General features: G+C 46.3%; 1 protein-coding gene and 1 long non-coding RNA gene across 9 annotated transcripts in view; one reads left to right on the forward strand and one right to left on the reverse strand.

Annotated features, from left to right (window-relative positions):
* The window catches only part of NMNAT2 (nicotinamide nucleotide adenylyltransferase 2), a 217,688-nt gene that overhangs the window by 55,043 nt on the left and 136,787 nt on the right, over positions 1-25,858 (reverse strand). The window lies entirely within an intron of this gene.
* LOC133228079 (uncharacterized) overlaps positions 1-25,858 on the forward strand; it is a 38,227-nt gene that overhangs the window by 5,840 nt on the left and 6,529 nt on the right. The window contains exon 3 of one of the 2 annotated variants that reach the window (XR_009730050.1): positions 24,079-24,300. The exons of the other annotated variant lie outside the window; for it this stretch is intronic. This is a non-coding gene — a long non-coding RNA (uncharacterized LOC133228079). The remainder of the gene's footprint in view (positions 1-24,078; positions 24,301-25,858) is intronic. 2 annotated transcript variants of the gene reach the window in all.

The following is a 25,858-nucleotide window of genomic DNA, read 5'->3' on the forward strand; positions in this document are numbered from 1 at the left end:
TTGCCCAAAACTTTCCTGATTTTAGCACTAAAAGTTCTATCATCGGGAAGACCATTCGGTCCCCAGCAAATGGCGATGGTCTGTGTGCAATGCTAAATCAGGGCCTTCCAAAGATGTCCACGTCCTAATCCCCGGAGCCTGAAAATATGTTACCCTATTGTGGCAAAAGGGATTCTGCAGATGTGACTTGAATTAAGAATCTTGAGATAGGGAGATTATCCTGGATTATCCAAGTGAGTCCAATGAAATCACAGAGGGAAGGCAGCAGGGTCAGACTCAGAGGAGATGTGACAACAGAAACAGAGAGCAGAAAGAGATTTGAAGATGCAGGAAGGGACCATGGGGCCAGGAGTACAGACAGCCTCTGGAAGCTGGAAAAGGCAAGGTAGCAGATCTCCCTCAGAGCTTCCAGGAAGAACACACCTTAATTTTAGGACTTCCAGACTATCCGGTAATAAATTCGTGTTTCTTTAAGCCTAGAAGTTCGTGATAATTGATTATAGCAACAGAAGTGAATCAATACAGTTGTCACCCTGCCCCTGCAATGATCAGGGTGCCTGGTGAACCACTGAACCATGCCATCTTGTTCCTTTTATATACACGGGCCAAAGAACAAGTATCAGCTCCCACAGACGTAGAGAAAAGAAATCGGCTCGCAAAAAATGTACGTGTTGGACTTTTCCAGGGTCACAGAAAGGACACACTGTTACAGCAATTCCACTGTTATTTTGAATTTTCTCTTTAAAGACACTTACAAGTAAAGAATGGAGAAGGCAATGGCACCCCACTCCAGTACTCTTGCCTGGAAAATTCCATGGACGGAGGAGCCTGGTGGGCTGTAGTCCATGGGGTTGTGAAGAGTCAGACATGACTGAGCAACTTCACTTTCACTTTTCACTTTCATGCATTGGAGAAGGAAATGGCAACCCACTCCAGTATTCTTGCCTGGAGAACCCCAGGGACAGGGGAGCCTGGTAGGCTGCCATCTATAGGGTCGCACAGAGCGGGACATGACTGAAGTGACTTAGTAGCAGCAGCAGCATAAGTAAAGAAATGTATAATAATTTATAAACACCCCAAAATAAAGCCTTTATAATTCCCTAAATTAAGATACAGAGCCCACCTAGGAGGCAATAGAGCACAAGCTTATAGGCTCTAGGTTCAAATCCCACTCCAGGCATTACTAGCTGGGTGAGTTACTCAACTGCTCTGGCTGCCAACTCATCTCTAAGCTGAATATAATAGCATTATCCAGCTCATGGGGTTGTTAGTCAAAAGCAGAGAGCTCAGGAGAGCACCAGTATCAGGAAACAGTGGCCACGCTTTTCTTGCCTGGGGAAGCCTAACAATTCCTTTGGGGAGGAAAGTGTGAGATAATAGAAAATATATATATTGGTCTGTGCCCCCCATTCCTGGCACAGAGCTCCTAAAATCCTTGTAATTTCTTAAGTGATGAGAAAACTAGGAGCATCTTTGGTGCTATTGGGTTGGTCAAAAAGTTGGTTTGCACTTTTTGTATTCTCTTTGTCCTTGACCCTGTCCCTGACACTGGGCTCTTAAAACCCTTGTAAATTCCTAAGCAATAAGAGCACAAGTAACATCTTCTATTCTCCACCCCCACCCTACACGGACTTCTTTAGCCATGGTATGTGGGCTCTAGAGTGTGGGGGCTCAGTGGTTGCAGTGAGTGGGCTTAGTTGCCCCTACGTGAGATCTTAGTTCCCTGACCAGGGATCGAACCCATGTGCCCTGCATTGCAAGGCAGATTCTTAACCACTGGACCACCAGGAAAGTCCCCATCTTTTGTTCCAATGAGGTGACTCTAGTCCAGGTGAGTTCCCAGATGACTCCTGCGTTGGGGCTGATCACCAGGAAGACGAAGCCAAGATTAAAAGCTTAGAAGGTTCAGTTCCACCCCAACCCTATCCTCCAGAGAAGGGATAGGGGCTGGAAACAGAGTCAATAATTGATTGTGCCCTGGTGGCTCAGATGGTAAAGCATCTGCCCACAGTGCGGGAGACCTGGCTTCAATCCCTGGGTCAGCAAGATCCCCTGGAGAAGGAAATGGCAATCCACTCCAATACTCTTGCCTGAAAATCCCATGGACAGAGGATCCTGGTAGGTTACAGTCCATGGGGTCGCAAAGAGTTGGACACGACTGAGCGACTTCACTTTCACTTTCACTTCAAGTGAAGAAGCCGCCATAAAAATCCCAGCAGTATGGGGTTCGGAGAACTTTCAAGCCAGAACACATCACCGGGAGGGTGTCGCACCCCAACTCCACGGAGACAGAAGATCCTTCACTCAGGACTGACCCTGATCTCACCCAATGTATCTCTTCACCTGGCTGTTCATCTGTATCCTTTATCGTATTCTTTAGTAAGCTAGTAAACCTTACGTAAGCGCTTCCCTGAGCTCTGTGAGCCACTATAGCAAATTAATTGAAACTAAGGAGGGAGTTTTTAGAACCTCCCATCTGTAGAGTTTGGTTGAAAGCATCTGAGCTTTCTACTGGTGTTTGAAGTATGTGGGGGACAGGGGAGGGTTGGGGCTTGCAGGGAGGGGACACTCTGGTGGGACTGAGCCCTTAACCTGTGGGAGCTGCTCTCTCAGGACGGGTAGCGTCAGAAGTGAGATGCATTGTAAGATATCAGTCTGGTGTAGCAGGAACTGCTGGTTGTGGAGAAAACCCTGCAGACATTTGCTCACCAGAAGTGGCAGAAGTGTGTTTTGTGCGAGGAGTAAAGGAGACACACAAGGAAGGAAGGAATGGTCTCACAGCAGGGAAGAATCGGATATTCCCCTATATAGGAATGTGGAAAACTGAGACTTTTCCTTATAGCCAAAGTGAGGCCAGGACAAGGAAAATTCAAAAACTCTGAAAATACGCAGCTTGCCAACATGGGAGTAGGAAGTCTAAGAGGTCTTCCTTTTGACCTGCAGTGCTTGTCGGTGCCCCGTTAGATGCTTCTCTTGGTGCTCACCACCTCTCTTGGGCAGATTTTCACTCACTGTAGAGCATTAGCTGCGTTGCCGGTGTGTTCGGATGATGGATGGGAGAGGGAGCTGCGTGCAGGAAATGTCAGGCTGGCCCACTGCTCTCCAGGTTATTGATTAAGCCCTGCCGGCGGGGAGGACAGAGGCTTCTGGTGCAATGGATGAGACTATTCTAAAAGGTTCAGAGCTCACAGAGATTTTTGCTGCTTCTCCCTGAGCTGACTTGGAGGCATGACTCCAGGGGACACCAGCATGAAGCAATCTTAAAATGGCTGTTAGGACTCTGATGTGAAATAAGACACCATTGCTGTATGTCCCTCAAGGCAATTTAAAAAAATGATACTAATTCATGTCAGGGAGGATGAAGGGAGGTATGCATTCTAACACACTGTTAGTGGGAGGATAATTTAATAAAGCCTTTTAGGAAGCAATACGGCAGTCAGCATCTATCAAAAGGACAAATGGACATAACCTTTGACCTGACAATTCCACCTCCAAGAACCCATACTATGGAAAAAACTTGCACATGTGCACAGAGATTTGTTCAAAAAGATGTTCCACTTTAGCATTATTTGCAACAGTAAGAAATCAGAAATCTGTATGGAAGATGTCAGACAAATTACGGTGGTGGAGGTACAGTAAAAGGAACACTATGCAGCCATTTAAAAGAATGAAGTTGGCCTGTCCAGTCCGACATGGAAGCTCTCTAAGACACACTGTTGGGGGTGGGGAAACTAAGGCACAGAACGATCCCTAGAGTATGGTGACATTTGAATTAGACTCTAGGAGTGTAAACTAAGTTCAGCTAATGATGAGGAGAGAAGGGAAGAAGATGAAACAGAGAGGGTATGGTGCAGGGCAGCTTCTCCGCAGAAGTAACAATGGGGCAGAGAAGTGAATGCCAAGGCATCCGCCACACAAAGATCTGGAAGGAGTGTGTGGCAGAGCAGAGAGAGCAGCTGGTACAAAGCCCTGGAAATGGAACAGCCAGGCTGATGCTGAAGTCAGAAGGTTTGAGGGAGACCCACGGGGAAGGGCCTTGTAAGTAGGGAAGACATTTGGGCTTTTATGCTAAGTACTTGGAGGCCTGTGGGCAGAAGGCCTGTGGGCAGGAGAACAATCTGAGTCACATTTTTGAAAGTTTACGGATCGGCTGTTGGGTGGAAAATGAATAGTGAGGGGGCAAGAGTGGAGTCAGTGAGGCCAATTAAGCGACAGCCACAGGAGTCCAGGTGAGAAGGAGACACGGCCCTGCCAACCACCAGGGTTCCTGTCATGTACTTCTGGAAGAGATATGTTCGTCTGCATCTTACAAGGCTGTTGGTAACTACGATATTATTTTTAAAAGTAAAAAGACCTATGTTAAGTGGAGAGAAATATTATGGGAGAATTATAGTAATAATTATAGGAAAATAATATAGGAGAATTAAATTTTGTTAATCAATTACGCAGATTATTTTGTTAGGACCCTATCTTGATCTGGTCAAATCCTTTCCCCAGAACACAGCAATTTATTCAACAACCTGATATTATATTGTTAGTTTATGAAATGGGTAGCAGGACTGTTCCCCTAACCCAAGAGTCAAAAGGGACCCCAGGGGACTTCCTTGGTGATCTAGTGGCTAGGACTCCATTCTCCCAACACAGGGGCCCGGGTTTGATCCCTGGTCAGGAAACTAGATCCCACAGGCTGCAGCTAAGACTGGTGAAGCCAAATAAATAAATATTAAAGCCCAAACAAAAACAAAAGGAGACCCCAGGACTTAGGAAAACCTGTACAAAATTCCTAAGTCCCACAGTCTCATGCTCTTAACTGCATGCACTCTGTATGAGCTTAAGCATACTTCTCTGGCTTCTGTTCCTTTTTTTAGCTAAAGTTACAGTGCCCTCTAGAAGGCCAGACTATTTTTTTTTTTTTAATCCTAGTTTTAAGCATAGCCAATACTTTCTCTTGGATGAACCTTCTCAGCACTTTTCTGAAAATATAAAGCAGACATTCGAGGAACCATAGAAATTCACCCCGGGTGGCCCATAGCTCTGTTCTTGGAATGTAAAAGATGAGTTTCGTGACCTTCCACAGAGAAGGCAGCTCTAATTAGAGAGGAAAGAGCCCACCAAAATCAGGTAAATCTGCAATCAACCTAGGTGGGGTTCAGATGGACTCTCCCAAACATTCTTAAGATGCCATATTTCTGATTATTCAAAACCCTTGACCTGGCACTCTGAATCTCAGTATGTCTAAGTCAGCTTCCCATACTACCCTGCTCCCAGGATCTCTTTCCAAAAACCGTGTGAACAGCCAGTGCAGAATATGACACCACCGTAATGCTTTAGAACCAGGACTCAGTGTCATACAGCAAACCCCGACTTCCAGAATGCCTCTGATACCAAGTCACAGCTATTCCTCTCCCCCCTCTTTAGCCCAACCTTGAATCAAACTCCCTCCAATTTGCTCCCGTCCCTCGCCTGTCCCCAGCAGTTTCCCAAGAAGGTCAGAAAGACCCTGCTTCTTATGGAAGTTTCTAGATTAGTTGTTCATAACTGGGGTTGATTTTGCTCCCAGGAGACATTTGTTGATCATCACACTTGGAAGGTGTGACATGGCTAAAGCGGTGGTTTTCCCAGTAGTTATGTACATATGTGAGAGTGGTGCCGTAAAGAGGGCTGAGCGCTGAAGAACTGATACTTTCAAACTGTGGTGCTGGAGAAGGCTCTTGAGAGTCCCTTGGACAGCAAGGAGATCAAACCTGTCAATCCTAAAGGAAATCCACCTTGAATATTCATTAGAAGGACTGATGCTGAAGCTGAAGCTCCAACACTTTGGCCACCTGATATGAAGAGTCGGTTTCTTAAAAAATACCCTGATGCTGGGAAAGACTGAAGGCAGGAGGAGAAGAGGGTGACAAAGGATGAGATGGTTGGATGGCATCACTGACTCAATAGACATGAGTTTGAGCAAACTCTGGGAGACAGTGAAGGACAGGGAAGCCTAGCGTGCTACAGTCCATGGGGTCACAAAAGTTGAACATGCCTGAGCGACTGAACAACAACACTGGGAAAGAGGGGATTGCCGGCTTTTAGTTGGTAGAGGCTAAGGGAGCTGCTAAACATCTTGCAATGCACAGGATCACCTCCTACAACAAAGAATGACCTGGTCCAATATATCATTAGTACCAAGGTTGAGAAAGCTGTTCTAGATAAACAAAACAAGGCCTCTGTTTTGGTAAAGTAGAAACTAACAATGGTAACCCAGGTGGAAAAATTACAACCCCAAGAGGCTAAAAAAAAAGCGATGGGATTTCAGAGTCTGCCTTTCTGCTGGTTTTAGCACAAGGGACCGTTATTGGAAAAAACAACCAAGTCAAATACCATTATGACAAAATCCTGCGTGACAAAGGGATTTCCAAGCCATTCAGGAGGGTTTTGTGTGATTAGGCCTACGATTCCTGCTCACCCCAAGAGGCTGCACGTAGAGATTCGTCCCTGCTAGAGTGAAGGACAGGGATCTGGGACACGCTTTGTTCTGTTCACCTGCCTTCTTCCTCTCTATTAGCTCCATCCCCTTTGCTCTCATAAACTGAATTCCTCTAGGGAGTCCTGCATCTCAGCTTCAAATATCCCCCTGAGCTGACAGACGAATGGCTTCTGTGCACAGTAGTTAAAGAGCACAGGATTTTGGAAGAAGCAAAGATTTAGGGACTCCTAGCTAGAGATCAAGGGAGAGAGACCCTTTCTCCTTGCAAGTCCTAATTAATTAATTGGCTCTTTATGAAAAGTTGTGAGGGAATAGTTCAGACAAGCAGCATCGAAAGGAATTTTCAGCAACCTATTTTCTAGACTGAAAATAATATTATATAATCATCAGGCTAACCGAACTGCACTATTTCCTAGCACACTCCTGGTAACGAATTTTTCTTTTGAAAGTTCAAATGACATGAACCTCTTTGCACCCTCTTGTCAGGAGTGGACAAAGAGGCCTGTCCCTAGGGAGGCTCCCTGGAAGGACCTGCTTACTGACTCTCTCTCGGGTTGGAGGACAGAAGGGGCTGCTTTATAATCTGATGACTAACAGCCGTGAAATGTAGTTAAGACTTTTTTTTGTCACGTGGACCCCAAGAAGTGGGCTGCTGCCCAGATCAGAGTAAGCAGTTGTATGATACATCTTAGACTTCAGGCCCTACGTCCACGCACCACCTTCATCACCACCATCATCGCCATCACCGTTATCATCTTGGTGTTCTGCCCAGTTCAACCAAACACATTTAGAAACCCTCGAGCATTTTATAAAACAGAAAAAGACAGAATTATTTTTTCTAGGCATGTCAGGCACAGGCTTTTGTTGTTTTGGTGTAGTTTTTAAAAATTTTAATTTCAGACTTAGAAACAAGTTGTAGGAATAGTACAACGAACTCCATATACCATTCGCCCAGATTCCTTACTTGTTAATATCTTACCACACTTGCTTTATTACTTTTTCTTTCTGTATATTCATAGTATTGTTGTTCAGTTGCTAAGTTGTGTCTGACTCTTTGCAACCCTATAGACAACAGCACGCCAGGCTTCCCTGTCCTTCACTATCTCCCAGAGTTTGCTCAAACTCATGTCCATTGAACTGGTGACGCCATCCAACCATCTCATCCCCTGTCATCCCCTTCTCCTCCTGCCTTCATTCTTTCCCAGCATCAGTGTCTTTTCTAATGAGTTGGCTCTTTGCATCAAGTGGCCAAAGTAGTGCAGCTTCAGCTTCAGTTCTTCCAATGAATATTCAGGGTTCATTTCCTTTAGAATTGACTGGTTTGATCTTGCAATCCAAGGGACTCTTAAGAGACTTCTCCAGGACCAGTTCAAAAGCATCCATTCTTTGGCACTCAGCCTCCTTATGGTCCAACTCTCACATTCATACATGACTACTGGAAAAATCATTTTTTAACTGTACGGGCCTTTGTCAGCAAAGTGATGTCTCTGCTTTTTAATGTGCTGTTGAGGTTTGTCATAGCTTTTCTTCCAAGGAGCAAGCATAGTATTATTACTTTTTAAACTTTTTGATAGTAAGTTGCCTTTTTGCTCTCCTAAATACATTGATGTCTCAGTTCAGTTCAGTTCAGTTCAGTCGTTCAGTCGTGTCTGACTCTGCGACCCCATGAATTGCAGCACACCAGGCCTCCCTGTACATCACCAACTCCTGGAGTTCACTCAGACTCACGTCCATCGAGTTGGTGATGCCATCCAGCCATCTCATCCTCTGTCGTCCCCTTCTCCTCCTGCCCCCAATCCCTCCCAGCATCAGAGTCTTTTCCAATGAGTTAACTCTTCGCATGAGGTGGCCAAAGTGCTGGAGTTTCAGCTTTAGCATCATTCCTTCCAAAGAACACCAACTATTTCCCAACAAAAAGGACATTTTAGTGACAATTAAACTCCTATTTTTCCTGTTGAAGGAAGGCTGAATGTGGTTTCAAAGACTGAACCTGAAAAACAGTCTTTTCCAAGGATCTCCTGGAATATCTGGGTGCTAACCCTGGCTTTACTGCTCTCCAGGAATATGACTACTTTCTGAAGTCTCAGTTTCTTTATCTATAAAATGGAGACAGTGCCAGCATCTCTTTCACAGGTTGGTATGAGGATCAAATGGACTAAGTCACAGAATAGGCCTATAGTGGACAGGCTGAGCATGCAAATATTATTGAGAAATAATCTATTTTAAAGTGACACAAAGCTCAATAACAATAGTGCTTTTGCTTGTAATTATTCAGAATGGTTACTTGCCAGCTATTCTCCAACCAGGGTCCTTTCCTATGAAACCCAATCCCACAGTTTTCATTGATGACACTGGCAACAAATGTATAACTGTCCTAATTTCTCCCTCTCCACTGCCAGCGACCCTCCCCCAACACACACACACACACACCCATCAGTGCTCTGTTCAATTTAACTATGACAAATTTAGAAATTTATGAGCATACTATAGAATAGAAAAGAACAAAACTCATTTCTTGTAAAGTTATAAAAATACTGTGCTTTAAAGTGGGACAGCCACAGAAATTCAAGCATGTCTTTGATCACATCTTTTAAGGAGCAACAGACAGCAATGTGAGTAATTACCACCAAAGAGACTGAGATACCCGGCTTCTGGATATTTGGGTAACTAGTGGTACTTACTGTCTTTCTCTAGGCATGGATAACTGGGTATTTGGTTAGTAAGGAAAAAAGAAAACTAATGTTTAAAATATGGGGCTTCCCATATGGTGCAGTGGTAAACAACCTGCCTGCCAAGGCAAAAGATGCAGGAGAGGAGGTTCAATCTTTGGGTCAAGAAGATCCCCTGGAGAAGGAAATGGTAACCCACTCCAGTATTCTTGCCTGGGAAATTCCATGGACAGAGGATCCGGGCAGGCTATGGTCGTCCATGGGGTCTTAAAGAGTCAGACATGACTGAGTGCCCACACACACATACATGAGCGCGCGTGCACACACACACACACACACACACACACACACAATGTTCAAAACATACTGTGTTCCTGCCATTTTCACAAGATACTTAGATATTTCTACTTTCAAGCATCTCCTTTTGAGAAACATACCTCTTAAAATCCAACAACAATCACGTATGAGTTAATCACTAATTATTACGAACGGCAGCCCCAAAGGGGAAGGCTGGAAGAAACGCCTTGAATCAGAAAGCTGTGGTTTGGCGCCAGCCACGGCTGGGTTTTCTCTCCAGGGCCCTGCTGGGTGAGCAGCTATGGGGAACGGGTGGTTTGTGCTGAGCTACAGCTCTGGGCCTTCTGTTTATGAGGCAGACTCTGCAGGCAGCGATCTGGGCTGAAAGTCAGAAGCTGCCTGCAGGGTGTCCCATGTGGGACCTTTTAACAGTCTCCAGGGTCACCCATTCAGCCTTCAGTATGCCTTCAAACTTTTCACAACTTGCCTGCAGGATGAGACCCAGACTCCCAAGTAGAGCCTATCTGGCCCTTAAATCTGAACCCTCCTCCTCTGCTTCTGCTGCAGCCTCAGGCATGCCCTCGTCCCCAGCGATGTGGATCCGTGAACACAGCCCCTTCACCCCTGTGTTCCTTCTGCCTCAGATGTCCTTCCCCTGCTGGTAACACCTGCTCACCCTTCAAAGTCCAATTCACCTCGCCACCTCCTTGGGCCTTTAGTAGCAAAATTCATTCTTTCCACAGCTCTGTGTATATCACCAATAACAAGTCTGATCCCATTTTCTTTGGTGAAACTGTAGTTTAGGGCTATGGTTTACTCTTTTTTTACATCTCTATGTACCTGGCCCCTCCTTACCAACTGAAACACTTGATACTACTCTTAGATACTCGTCATATACACAGCTCTGAGCGGAATTGCAGCACAGATATAGATAAAAGTGCAAGCACCTAAAAACTAGAATTTCCAGTCTGAAAGTGAAAATTACCAAAATTCTATACTTTGTACATGATAGTTTTGAGAACTTAAAATCCTAATATCACCTCATACAGATTTTAAGAGATTAAAAACTATAATAATTCAGTCAAAAGTTTAAATTAACACTCTATCTTAATATTCTATCCAAGTTTTTGCTCTTGTTATCTAGAACATTCGCCTACCTCAACAAAAAGATGCTGCTTATCATTTAAAAAAAAAATAGAAGAGCATATTTAATGGACTATCCCTCATACTGTGATGACCATCTGCCCCTGGCTGAAATCACTCGGGGCAGACAGAAAGACAGAAACAAAATGCTTTTGCACATGCTTTTCAAAGGGTCCATTTATATTTCAACTGTTTTAACAGAATAAAGGATAAGCACCAAGTTCCCCACTGATACAGCATCCCCGTGCGAACACGTCCGTGCATCATGCGTGTTTGGTAGCACATATGTGACTAGTCCCGCGGTCCTTTAGTGGGCGCTGTACCACTGAGGACAGCTACTGTGGGAGTGTGTGTGCATTTAACTCAAGGCAAATTAAAGACATCACATCCTGACGGCTTTTAATATACGAGAGGAGCCTATGAACTGAGCGAACTACCAAATTCAGAGTAACCAGAGCCTTTAATCTTTGATACATGGAGGTTTCTAATTCAGTGATTAGTGAAAGAAGGCCGGCTCTGGGGGAGGATTCAGCCTATTTTTCTCTTCCTGGGCTCAGTTTCCGCCCATCCTGACACCATCTGCAGGTGGGGGCTGGAGGCAGCTTTCCTTGGGAATGTTGGTGACATCACAGGCCCAGGGTCCCCTCTGACACCGTGTGCTCGGGTTCCCAGGGATGTCCCCCTTGGAATCTGGAACTCATTATGACACAGGTCATGGAGAGCCATGTGAACAACGAGGAGGGAGTGGGCGCTGGCTGAGCGTCTGTCTCCCTAACTCCTCCCTGAGACCAGCAGCCCCACTGTGGAATGGGAGCAGAGGGGAGCGGGGAGCGGGGCTGGCCCCTTCTCTCCTGCAGGCTCTCCAGCTTGAAAAGGGAGTGGATTCACACCAAGTGCATTCCTCCTGACCCATTTTTCTCTTTTGTGTCTGTGAAGATCATGTGCTGAGCCAAACAACAGCCCCGGATTTCTTCCCAGGCTGCTGTTAATATCAGCCGCAGACCCAGGGCAGGCCAGCTCCGCTGGGCATCCTGGGCCTTGGAGCTGGTCGGCCACGGGTCTCCGATGGACTGTCCAGGACTGCTGATGCTGCACTTGTGCTCTGGAGGGCAGGACTGGATCTCATCGGGCTCGCCGCCTTGCCCACCCACCCCCAGCCCTCAGCAGATCATCTTCAGTATTGACACCCAACACTGAGGGGGTGGGGGAGGGAGGGAATAAATTCAGGAGACGAAAGAGACAGAGGTTCAGTCCCTGGGTCGGGAAGACCCCCTGGAGGAAGGCAAGGAGAATACCACGGACACGGGAGCCTGGCGAGCTACACAGTCCATGGGGTCACAAAGAGTCAGACATGACTGAGCAACTTAGCACGCACGGCCCCATGGGGATACAGTATACTGTGTGTGTGTGTGTGTGTGCACTCAGTCATGTCCGACTCTGACCCCGTGGACTGCAGCCTGCCAGGCTTCTCCATCATGGAATTCTCCAGGCAAGTATACTGGAGTGGGTTGCCATTTCCTCCTCCAGAGGCTCTTCCTGACCCGGGGATTGAACCTGTGTCTCCTGTGTCTCCTTGCCCACATCGACAGGTGGGTTCTCACCATTGTGCTACCTGGGAAACCAGTATATTGTATACTAGTTGGAAATAGTGCCCTCTCTGATCCTCCTTCCTCCCACCTGAGGAAACTGAGGTTTTTCACAGCAGTTCTCACGCTGGGCCCTGGCTCTGCGTGTTGGAATTTCATTCACCTTCTTGGGTGGGTGCCATGATCCAGACCTCAGAGCCCCCCTCTGGCCTGGCTAGTGGCCACCCAGGATTCTGGAACTGCTAATCACTAGACAGGTGTGGATTTCATAAATGTTACCCAATCCATCTGTAACACATATATTTTGACAAGAGCCCTCAGGCATCTCTCTCTAGAAAAGTGACTCTAAAATGGGAAATTCAGGAACCTGTGTCAAGGTGGGGCAGCTCTCTCTAGAAATTGGGGCCCTTGGGTCATATCTCAAAAGTAGCAGCCACAGGGCTGTGTGGCCAGGCTGGTCAGCCTTTTAACTACACACAGTCATCCCAGCTTCACCCTGCATTTCTCAGCCTCATATCCCCAACCCCAGCGTTAGCCTGACCCCTGGTTTTCTAAAAACTCGGATTCCCCAGCCCTTACCACCTGCAATCAACTCACCTTCAGACAGTCTCTGGAATCAGGGAAGCCCTGCTAGGGTTGACTCAGTTTCCCTACCTTTCATTAACCCCAGAAATGCCGTCACTCGTCAAGGGACAGGCCTCTGCCCAAGTCAATGCTAAGAGTTACTCAAAGAGTCTTGACTAGTGTCCCAAAATATTTTGTTTTAATTAGTATCAACTGTGAGCTGGATACTCTGCTAAGCGCAAGAGATACAAACAGAGCACCCAGTGTGGGCGAGAGATACATAATAGACAAGCACAGCAAGTGTTGTAAGAGTCATGACAACAGGCCAGGTTTCCGAGTGTTGAATATGTGCCCAGCGCTGTGCTACAGGCTTTACAATCACTATTTTAATGACAGAGGTGAGCTCCTGGAGCTATGGGAGCTGAGTGCCACTGACAGCAGGGAATTGAGCCTCTAATCCTGGGCACTGGGCCCAGGTTAACCCCGTTGCTGCCTCACCTATCCTGCAGGCCCCAGGATCCCAGCCCTGGATCCCAAGAGCTCCCTTCACTCTGACTTTCTTGGGCCTTCTGGTCCCCCATCATGAAGCTCTCCTACCTATCTGCAGACACTAGCCCGGTCTGTGAGAGAAAAGCCCGGGTCAGATGGAGAATCAGGGCGTCTTTGGAGCTGGCTTCTTACTTGGTGGGGGTGGGGGGTGGCGTGCAGAGGTGATGCCCAAAGGAAAGGAGCATTTGCATTGAGTTCTGTGTTTAGAAGACAGGTCAGCTCTGGAAGATTTATTCCCGCTTGATTTTGGAATTCCAAAACCGGAGCGAGGTCATCTTGCTTTCCTTGAGAAAGGAAATCCCCCAAAGAGGGTGGAGGGGGCGGAATTTCTGAGGGCCGGGCATCTCCTGATCAGGGAAGGGAGGGCTGGGGAAAGAAAGGGCAGCAGAACACAGTCCAGCCTCCTCCCCCTGGGAAAAGGCCTAAGTCCGTCTTGCCTTGGGTGAGCCAGAGGCCGCGGGCTCCATCTGCTGAGACCTTGTAGATACACATACCACCGGACGAGCCCCAAACTGCTGATCTCTACTTTTACCTTCACTGGACTTTCTAAAATCAGATCCAGGAACAGAGGGTGTTGGTCATCCAGACACAGAACAGTGTGTTCTGGGGTCCGGGTGCCTGGGGCGAAGGAGGGAAGGGCCAAGAAGTGGAAAGCTGCTAAGGATTTTTTTTTTTTTTCATAATTTTTTTTTGGCTGCACTGGGTCTTCATTGCTTTGCACGGGCTTTCTCTAGTCATAGTGAGCAAGGGCTACTCTTCGTTGCAGTGTGTGGGCTCTGGGGCACACGGGCTCCGACAGCTGCACGTGGGCTCAGTAGTTGCAGTGCAAGGGCTTAGTTCCTCCGAGGCATATGGAATCTTCTCAGACCAAGGATCAAACCCACGTCCCCTGCATTGGCAGGCATATTCTTAGCTACTGCGCCACCAGGGGAAGTCCAAGATTTTTAAAATATTTATTTTTACTTATTTGGCTGTGCCAGGTTTCTGTTGCAGCACACAGGATCTCTTAGTTGTGGCATGTAGGATTTAATTCCCTGACCAGGGATCGAACCTGGGCCCCCTTACACTGGGAGTCTTAGCCAATGGACCACCAGGGAAGTCCTCTGCTAAGGATTTTTAAAATCACCTTCTTGTTGTTACTGTTTATTTTATCATCACATCTGCTCTACTGGGACAGGGATCATGAAGCACAGTTTACAAATGAGAAGCTAAGGACTTGCTTTAAGTGTCAGAGTCAGGAATCACACCAAGTCTGGACTCAGAAGCCCGTGCACTGGGATGCAGGTGTATGCACACCTCTACACGATAGGACCCAGCCTGAAACTGGTTGGTGGCTCTGGATTTCAGTTGACTCACTTAAAAAATATTTGCTCTGCTTACTTTCATTCCACCAGCATGGAGCGTCTACTATTATGTGCCAGTGGGCTAGGCTGAGTGCCAGGAATGCAAGGATCCACAAAATCAAAGTCCTGCCAAGAGTAGTTTATATACCAGTGTGGAAGAAAGACTCACCCACAGATCATCTCAGTGCAGTGTCTACACAATGCCCAGGCGGTACTAAAGTTTAGATGAGATGATACATGCAAGCGTTGAGCAAAGCCAAGGGTTACCCGGATCTCCCCGAGGCTGAGCCAGCTCTCTTAGGAGTGGAAGGAGAAACAAGAACAGGATGGGAAACTCTTGCAGAGAATCTCAAGGCAGTTCTTCCCTCTCAGCAGTGCCTCCATCCACCTAGGATGGTGACAGGGCCATCCTTTTCTTCCCTTTTTCTCCTTCCTCCCTCCCTTTCTTTCTTTCCTTCCTTCTTCCACTGTTCTATGCGTGTCCAGAGAGGTCCTTGGTGGCGGGACCCATCTGACAACAGTAAGCAACTGGGGAACTTCTCAGCTGGGGAGTTCAGGATGATATACAACCTAAGAAGGGAGTTTTCCACCATCTGCTCTGTCTTTGAGTGTCTGCGATGTGAAGGAGTTCCCATGCTCTCGCATTTTCCTGGATATGTCCCAATGTAATAGGAAAATCATTACTCATCTCTAATAACAGCCTCTCCTCTTCTCTGCCTATCATGGAGAATTCTGGGACAACACTGTATTCTCTGCTGAATTGGGGTAAAGGGAAAGGAGGGAATTTAGAGAAACCAGACTGGGTAGATTGATTTCCTCTGGAAAGTAACTCTCTGTGTTACTGGTGGAAGAGAAATAAAAAGACCCTGAGAGTGAGATGAGAAGAAAAGAAAAATGTGAGTATTTGGGCTTAGGGAGAATTTTAGGAGTGTGGAGAGAGGTGATGGTTCTTGAGAGAGAGAGAGAGAGAGAGAGTTGTATTTGAAATGTACATGGTGAGACAGATTTTTTTTAAAGTGTTGCTCTATTTTGAGCTGAATGCAGTTTTGGTATTCTTTGAGGGATTTTAGCTGAGACTAAGATTTCTTTGTGAATTACTTTTTGTCTATCTGACAGTTGTTTCCCTGAGTACATCACTGTGTCAGGACTGGGTCACGAGGCAGCCTTGCTTTCTGTGACTTACACCAGTGTTCACAGAATTCAATCCAAAGTCATCAGTTCTAAGCTCTTCATTTTATTACAGATAAAAACGCAGAGAAACGCCAGATAGATCCCAGTTCCTTGTTTCACACCTAATTTCCTAACAAGGCAGTGGAGCTGCCCCGGTCCTTCTGCTACTGAAAAAGAATGAGGGGAGACTGGCAAGCAGAGGAGAAAAGGGAGAGCAGAGAGAGAGAAACTATCTCCCTCCATCTCTTTCATTGGTATATCCCACATTTGAGCCACCTTCATGCTGGCAGGCAGTGCACGTCCTGTTTCTCTGCCATTTTTTAAGCTATGTGGCTTTGGGAAAGTCATCTCCTATCTGAGCCTTAGTTTGAAATTGGATTGGATTAATAAGAACAACTAACCTGCTGGGTAGCTGGGAATTTCGAATGAGAGCACATAAGTGTAATCTGACCTGTAAGCTACAAGTCGTGGTGTGATGAGACAAACATGTCCATCCTTTCATCCCACCAAAGAGAATCCTTTCATTTCAACCTAATTCCACAAACCTCTTTCTCCACGCTAAAAAAATGATGCATTCTTTCCTCCTAGGAGAGAGGTCAAATCATAATAAAAGTTTGAGAGAGAGGGGAAAGTTCAGAGGCTGGGGTAGAAGAGCTTATCTAAGGGAGAGGTTTGAAAATGGTGCCAAAGCAGCTTTAGGGTGAAAACTATCTGAATAGAAAAAGAAATAAAATTTGAGTTAATCTTACTGGGAGCATACATTTGAGTACCTTTAACATCCCAGACTCTTGAGAGTCCCCTGGACTGCCAGGAGATCAAACCAGTCAATCTTAAAAGAAACCAACCCTAAATGTTCATTGCAAGGACTGATGCTGAAGCTGAAACTCCAATACTTTGGCCACCTGATGAGAACAGCCCACTCACTGGAAAAGACCCTGATGCTGGGAAAGGTTGAAGGAAGGAGAAGAAGGTGACTACAGAGGATGAGATGGTTGGATGGCATCACTGACTCGGCTGACATGAGTTTGAACAAGCTTCAGAAGATAGTGAAGGACAGGGAAGCCATGGTTCGCGATCCATGGGGTCACAAAGAGTCGGACATGACTTAGCGACTGAACAACAACATCATCCTTGATGATAAACATGGAATTTCTTTTAAGTTATAAGTAAATGTGGAACTGAGTTTTCTGAATATGATGGCCCTCTGAGATTGTACTGTCTGGGTTTATGCAGGGTATGAACATAAGATATGCCTGAGAGACCTTTGAGGGAAGAAGAGCGTATGGTCCCAGGTCTCCTTAGACCTGAGTCCAGTGGGCCTTGACCTCTGCTCCATCAAGCTCCTGGGCTGCACCCACAGCCCTGGGCTTAGGGAACCACCGCCACCATCTAGGGTGAGGCTTCTCCTTCTCATCTAGAAAGATCCCCTCCACCCCCTCCCTCCATCTGTGCAGACCATTCCCTCCTCCTGCCCTTATTCCTCATGAGCTGGATGTGTCCCAAGCACTGTCCCCAGCTGGCAGCTCTCACCTGTCAGCAGACTAAGGAGAGTCTACAGAGGGGGCAGCAGTAGCCGTCAGGGGATCACGGAACCACCACCTGGGGCCCCGGAGCAGCCACCTGGAGACGAAACTCTTCTTATGCAAATCACAGGATGAAAATTTCAGGACCACACAGTTAAGTCTAAGCCCTCCCTGAGCACTTGAGACTATTTAGTGTCCATTCTCATGATTTTAGCTTCCCTGGTGGCTCAGCGGCAAAGAATCCGCCTGCAATGCAGGAGATCTGGGTTCTATTCCTGGGTTGGGAAGATCCCCTGGGGAAGGAAATGGCAACCCACTCCAATATTCTTGCCTGGAAAGTCCCATGGACAGAGGAGCCTGGTGGGCTACAGTCCATGGGGTTGCACAGAGTTGGACACAACTTAGCAACTAAACCACCAGCACACTCACAATTTTAAAAACCATCTGTCTGCTGACACCTCTCAAATATCTATCACTTTGCAGACTTTGCCTCTGAGCTCTAATCTCAGAAATCTAATTATCTGCTTGACATCTCTGCCTTGACTGTGTCTCACAAACATCTCAAACTTGAGATGCATACAACAGTAGATTCTTCATAGCCATTCCCAAATCTGAGCCACCACCACTCCCCACCTGCTCCCTCCCTACACCAATGACACTGCCAGATGCTGAAGCCAGAAAGCAGGGAGGTATCTTTGGCTCCTCCCTCTCCCTTAATTCCCATATCTGATCCATCAACAGCTTCTAAAACCCACCAGCGTCTTTCCATCTCCATTCCCCCCACCACACTCCAAGTGACCCTTCTCTCCTGTCTGTATGACTGGGGCATGGAGCTTAGAAGAGAAGGGGGTTGAAAAGGAGGTACTTTAAAAAAAAAAATTTATTGAAATATAATTGCTTTATAAAGTTTGTTAGTTTCTACTGTAGAGCAAAATGAATCAGTCATTCATATAACTATATCTCCTCGCTTTTGGACTTCGTCCCCATTCAGGTCACCACGGTGCATTAAGTGAGTTCCCTGTGGTCTCTATCACGTTCTCATTAGTTATCTATTTTGGGCTCAGTCGCTCAGTCATGTCAAACTCTTTGTGGCCCCATGGACTGTAGCCCACCAGGCTCCTCTGCCATGGAATTTTCCAGGCAAGAATACTGGAGTGGGGTGCCATTTTCTACTCCAGGGGATTCTCCTGGAGTAGAATCTTCCAGGGATTGAACCTGTGTCTCCTGCACTGGTAGGCAGATTCTTTACCACTAGCCCCATCTGGCAAGTCCTATCTATTTTGTACATAGTATTAATACTGTATATGTGTCAATCTCAGTCTCTACGTTCATCCCTTGGTATCCATACATCTGTTCTCTATGTCTGTGTCTCTATTTCTGCTTTGTAAACAAGGATCATCGATACCATTTTGCTAGATTTCACATACATGCATTAATATATGGTATTTGTTTTTCTCTTTCTGACTCGCTTCACTCTGTATGACGTTCTCTAGGTCCATCCATGTCTCTACAAATGACCCAATTTCTTTTTTATGGCTGAGTAATACTCCACTGGAAAGAGGGCACTTTAAACACAAGGATAGAGCCTTGCTCCCTCTGTCGCACCCCTCAGTACTGTTGTGTGAGGTCAAAATTGGAAGTTTGAAAATCTGAGAATGGAAAGGACTTGGCTCTACTGCCCTCTGCAACTTGGGAGGGAGACAGAGATTCCAGCACTGACAAGGGGTGCCCTGTTAATGCAGATGAGCAGACCTAGGCAGAGAGAGGGCCCGAGATACTACCTTCCCCACAGATTTCCCCTGGCCTTACTCCATTATCTTGGCTTCCTAGAAGATGGGGAGTAGATCTGATAAACCCTTGTGTATAAAGTAGGACAAAGGTTATCTAGGGATCGAGAGCTTAGGGACCTGATAGGGGATCATCAAAAAGGGGGCAAGGGGCCCCAATGTGGGAAGCTTCAGGGTGCCTGACCAACCTGGAAACCAAGGATGGGGCACAGTGGTAAGAGCAGAGATGAGGACAGATTCCTCAGCAGTCACTTCCTGTTGCCTGGGGCAAGGGGACAAACGACAAGGTACATGAAAACAGCAGATACCAGCCAACGTGGGTCAGAGGCAGCTCCTTCAACGTCGGGAAAGATATAAGCCCCTTGGAATTTTGAGCAAATTCAGAGAGAAAGGGAGAAGGAAAAGGAGGGAAAGATCCTTTCCTTTTTCACAATTTACTTTTTTTAATTTACTTTTGGCTGTGCTGGGTCTTCGTTGCCGTGTGTGTGGGCTGTCTCTAGTTCCCGCTAGTGGGGGCCACTCTCTAGTTGCGGTGGGGGGCTCCTCATTGACTTCTCTTGCTGCGGAGCACAGGCTCTATGTACCAGCGGCTCAGTAGTTACACCTCATGAGCGTAGCTGCTCTGTAACGTGCGGGATATTAGTTCCTGGACCAGGGGTCTAACCCGTGTCCCCTGCACTGGCAGGTGGATTCTTAACCACTGGACCACCAGGCATGTCTGAGGGGAAGAATTCTGAAACCACTGAAAGAGTGTTCAAAAGAGAGTCTCAGAACTCACTGTCCCTCCACAAGGAGCACGTGGACTCTCAGTAGCTGAGTTTCATCACAGGAAAATAAACAAAATTAAGTGTTTGCAGTGGGAAGTTTTACACTGGTGAAATGTGGGTCCAATCACAGTTTCCTTTACTTAAAATAATCCAGCCCCCTTGCTTTGAGCCATAAGGTCCTGCATGGCCTGGCTTCTACCCTCTTACCAGCCTTATTTCAAACTTCTCTTCCTGGACCACTAAATGCCAGCTGCCCTGGCTTTCTTTGAGTTCCTCCAATATTCTATCTAAGCCTTTTCCTGCCTTTGGATGTGTGCTCTATCGCCCCGCCTCTTTTTCGATCCTTCAGAAAGACAGCACCTTCTCAGGGATGTCTTCTCTGGCTACGTTCTAAATGATTTTATGTCATTCTCTGCCTCTGCACTGGGTTCCGTATTCCTCACATAGTGCTTCTTTCATCCTTTCTTTCTTCGTCTGTTTCGTGTTTGTTTTTGAATGTTGGTTGTGTTGGATCTTCAGTTGCAGTATGCAGGCTTTCTCTAGCTGTCATGCATGTGCACTTCTCTAGCTGCAGTTCGTGGGTGTGGGCTTGGTTGCCCAGCAGTATGTGTGATTTTAGTTCCCCAACCAGGGATAGAACCAGCGTCCCCCGCACTGCAAGATGGATTCTTAACCACTGGACCACCACGGAAGTCCCCTCTTTCTTTCTCTCTTGAGTTGCAATTAACATACAATATTTTATTACTTTCAAGTGTATAACCTAGTGAGTCAATATTTTTATATATTATGAAATGATTCCTATAATATGACCAGTTACCGTCTGTCAACATACAATGTTACTCCACTGTTATTGACAGCATTCCCCATGTTGACCATTATATCCTCATGACTTATCTATGGCTAGAAATTTGTAATTTTTGATCTCCTTTCACCTACCCATCCCCTCTAGCAACCAGCAGTGTGTTCTCTATATCTGTGTCCGTTTCTATTTTGTTTGGTTTGGTTTTAGGATTCCACACTGAAGTGAAATAATGGTATTTGTCTTTCTCTATCTGAATTAACCTAACCCACTACCCTCCAGGTCCATCCATGTTATATTAAATGGCAAGATTTCATTAGGCTGAATAATACGAATATTCCAGATATTGTATTTATATGTGTATATATACATTCTTTGCCCATTCATCTGTTGATGGACATTTTGATCATTTCCATATCTTGGCTATTGTGAATAACGCTGCTATTTACATAGGAGTGCATATTTCTTTTCAAGTTAGTGTTTTCAAATTTTCTTTGGCTAAATACACAAAAGTGAATTGCTGGATCATGTGGTAGTTCTATTTTTTAATTTTTTGAGGCTCCTCCATACTGTTTTCCATTGTGACTGCGCCAATTTACATGCCCACCAACAGTGTAGGAGGGTTCACTTTTCTCCACCTCCTCACCAACACTTTTTTCTGCGCCACTGGCTTTCTTTCTGGCTTGCTGCCTTTCTCCCCACTAGGGAAAGTCTCAGCCTAGAGTCTCTGCACCTGCCGTCCCTCCACAAGAACTCCCCAAAGACAGAGACTCAGACATTCCATCATCATGTGTACAAAGCTCCTGGCACTGCGTGTAGTAGGTACTTAATAAATCTCTGTTGGCTGAATGACTCTCTGAGCCCCTAGAACACACCCAGTAGAGTGTGTAATGCAGGGTAAATGTGGGTTCAGTGACTGTCGTCCAACCGAGCCGTCCCTGAGGTTACTCAGGAATCACAAGTCATACCACACCCCTCTCTGGCTACAGAGTATGTTACTAGGAGCACCTGGCTCAGGGTTTCCCATCTCACCATCATTCATCCGGACCTCCTGGAGGGAACACCTCACTGACTTTCCAAGTAAGAAACTTGAGGCCCATTGAGATGACTGCTCTCCAGTTACCTCATGATGGAACTGGACTCAGTGTCCGAGCCTCTGACTCCTAGTCAGTGCTGTTTCTCCCACATCAGACAGCTTTATCCTAAATTCAATTTCTTCCTCAGTGTAAGTAAAGGAATTTTATTCCCTCTCCTTCAATAAAATGCCAACATGGCCAACTTGTACAGAGACTAAAATTCATGAATACTCTGGAGAGATACATACATTTATCTGCATGAAAAAAAGGAATAGTGTCATGTTCTTTAAGAGACTCAGGGAAATCTTTAAGGTTTTCTTTAAACTACTTTAATGCTTTGATGGTTTGAAGAAAGCATATCGGAAATCTCTGGAGAAAATGGCTAAGTGGGCCTAAGGTATTATACCTGGGCTGGAGTTGCTTTAAATAAAACCTTCTTTCACCTCATATTGTTTCCTGAGTAGAGCAAAATAGATAAGCCTCTTGTTACTCTTTTGGTTTTTTTTATGTAATTTCAATGTGCTTTGGATATTAACAGAGCCATCACCTTTACTCCCCTCACACTCAAATAATAGTTAAATCATGGGTGTTACGAACATCAGCTCTACCTGGGCAGTCTGTTTTATTTCTTCACTATTTGCCCAGCATACTTCACATGTAGCAGGTGCTCAAAAAAGACGTGGATAAAAATTTATTGACCATCTGCTATAGCCTGGGTACCCAGCCTGTGTGCTGAGGGTCAGAGGTGGACCAAAGACACATGTCCCTGCCCTCATGGAGCCTGGAGAAGGGAGACAGACAAGACAGGTCTTTATTTTAAAGCACACACACAAACACACAAAGAAATACACATTGAGAAAAAAATCATGAACATAATGAACAGACTGCAGTAATCAGGCACACACGAAACATGCAAACAAAGCTACTTAGATATGGTTGTCCGGGAAGGTATATTGGAGAAAATAATTTTTCTTTGAGGCATGAATGAAGAGGAGGGGCAGGGGCAGAGACTCAGAGGTTTAGCACTCCAAGTGGAGGTCCAGTGGGTACAAAGACTCTAGGACAGGATGAAGTTCAATGTGCCCTAGACCATGAAGAGTCTGGCGTCATGGCAGTTGCTCAGCAGGCGGCATGTCACATTGGGTGTACTCTAAGGGAAATGTAAAGTCATTGATGGGATTTAAGAAAAGGAGTGACATGATCTCACTTATTTTATAAGAAAAGCACTCTGGGCTGTGAGGAGAAAGGATTAAGAAGCTAGAGGACCAGTATTGCAACAGATGAGGTGGAAGTGGGTAAGGGAGATATTAATAGATGGAAAGGAGACAATGGTCTCAAAGTACACGTTGGAGGAAAAATTACCAGGTTAGCTGAAAATGTGGCTCTGGGGGTTAGGGAAGGGCTGGGATTGCCAGGAGGATGGGAAAAGACTTCGGAAGGACCAAGATAAGGAGAAGAACAGAATCAGTCTGCAAACGTATTCAATAGGGCTTCCCCGATGGCTCAGTGGTAAAGAATCCACCAGCAGTGTGGGAGACCTGGGTTCGATGGCTGGGTTGGGAAGATCCCCTAGAGAAGGGAAAGGTTACCCACTCCAGTATTCTGGCCTGGAGAATTCCATGGATTGTATATAGTCCATGAAGCTGCAAAGAGTTGGACACAACTGAGCGACTTTCACTTTCATATTCAATAAGGGTAAAAGGGCTGGAATGACTTTTACCCTTACCATTTCCCAACAGTATTCATAGCTTTATCCTTTCCATAATAGGAAAACAGAGACAAAAATCAGTGAAATTTCAGTTCCCATGTGAATTATGAAGATGGGTTGGCACAAGAATGACCCATCTAGCAAATCTAATGAACCATATTTCCCTGTGGTTCTTCTTATTGGCTGAGTTGATAGTTCATAGTATATCAGGGCCTCGCATGGTCCGTGTTCCAACAGCTCTTCCCAGTTTGAATGAGTGCACGAGGCACAGAGACTAGTATTTCCCGGAATCGTTCAGCATGGAGTGGGTGGCAGGGTGAATGGCCAAGGAAGAGAGGGATGTTCATTTGGCAGCTCAGAGCTCTCTGTGCCCCCAAACCAGGTGATTTCTTGGTGTACAAGGACATTCATGAGTCACTTGGGCAGGCCTCTTGGGAGTAGTGCCTAAAGAGTGGAAAATAAAAATAGTGCTTTCGGCTGTTGGGTTTCTTCTTTTGTCCTGGGAGGCCCCTGCTTTCCCTGGCTGCTCCTCCCTGCCCCCGTCTGCTCCCTGGCTCCCCCGGCTTTCAGAGGAGCTGGTACTGGACACTAACTACCCTTTCTCACTTGACATCTTCTCCTGCAGAGCAAGCTACTCTCTTGCCAAATCTCTAGGTCGGTGGCTCATCAGATGTCAGCTGCCCCCACGGCTTCCAGGGCGAGCAGGAAGGGTGCTGCAGCCAGTGCTCAGGGCCAGAGAGGAAGGTGTCATGTGAGGGGCTCGTCACCTGGTCCCGGAACTGAAGACCACAGAGCTCTGTGGCTGGACCCCAGCCACTCAGACCCAGCTGGCAGGTCCCGGAAGAAGGTGAGGGGCCAGAAACACCACAGGACAGGACCCTGGCTTCCTCCCCACCCAGCTGCCCCATCCTGACTCCCCTCCAGAAACTGGAGAGACTGTGCTTTCTTTGGACATAGTCTGAGGCTGAGATCAGCAAAATCTGGACCCTTCGACAGAAAAAGCCTCTGCTGTGCTGACCTAAAGGCTAATGAGCCTTTCTAGGAGGTCCTCTTCTCTGATTCACCAGCTCTGCCTCTCCGCCACTCTGATGTCCTTGGGCAGTGGCCCTTTGTCTTGGAGCCTTTCTCAGAAAGAAGGGAAAGAAGGAGATCAGTACCAAGCCTGGGCAGCCCTCGCAGTGAGCCGGCATGGCCAGATCAGGGCAACCTCGGTTTGTTTTCAGAGCTAGCTGTCCTCCCAGATCTGGCCTAGGTGACTTGTCTCCGGGTGCCCTGCCTACTGTCCTTCCCAGTCCCAACACTTAGTGCTGTTGGCATGATCTTCTGCAGTAGCCTGCAGGAGTCTGCCTCCCGCAAGGGAGATCTTATGGAAGTCTACCCAATTTATACTGACCCAAGGACCCCCATGGCACCCCACTCCAGTACTCTTGCTTGGAAAATCCCATGGACGGAGGAGCCTGGAAGGCTGCAGTCCATGGGGTCGCACAGAGTCGGACACGACTGAAGTGACTTAGCCTAAGGACCCCCAGGGACAGGAAGCTGGCTGCTGTCCTGTGAAATAGGACCCTACACCCTGACTCCACTCACGGTTGATTGGACGAGAAGGGCCAATAGGAATCTTTACCCTGTTATTTGAATTAGAGGCAAGAGAGACAGAAAAACACAGAGACAGAGAGATTTGGTCCTTCCGGGAAGTTGTGGTTGGCCTTTCTCTGCTGTGACTCTTGAGATGTAGAGGCAGCAAGTCAGCAGAAAGAATGAACAATGAGTCGGATACACAGAAAGAGGCAAAGACGAGAGATAAAAATACTTCAAAGATTCCCCACAGCATTCCAGATTTGGGTTTCTAGCCTCCCTGAGGCTCATTCTTGCCCACAGGGGTTCATGACTATTCAAATAAAGTCCCTCTTCTTCCTAATGTGATTTCTTTCCCCACCACCAACATAGACTGAAGCAATAATAATGCTATTATATTTCTTTAATTCTAACACACACCATCAATTTGAATAATGTTTGTGTGTCTGTCTGTTTATGTGTGTGTGTGTTGGGGTAGAAACATGACATTAAAAATAAATACTGTCTGTATGACTTATTCCAATTTCAAAAATGTTCAACATGAAAAGCATGCACCTTAACATTGAGGAAATAGGACACTTCACTTACACAGTCTCTGGTCCTGACTCTTAATTAGGTAAAATGGTCCATTTAAATGCAATTAAATTGTGTATGTCTCCAAGTCATTAAGGAGTAGCTGGAATCTGTGTGTTATGATTTACACGAGAGCCACTTGGGTTAGTGTTTAGCTGGTCAGGAATAGCCTTAGGCAGTTTCCTGCCGACCCTGCCGTGGGTATCACAACCATGATTATAACTGCGGGACTCATTATGGATCATAATCATAAGAGG

The sequence above is a fragment of the Bos javanicus genome, chromosome 16, assembly GCF_032452875.1.
Source record: "Bos javanicus breed banteng chromosome 16, ARS-OSU_banteng_1.0, whole genome shotgun sequence".
Lineage (NCBI taxonomy): Eukaryota > Metazoa > Chordata > Mammalia > Artiodactyla > Bovidae > Bos > Bos javanicus.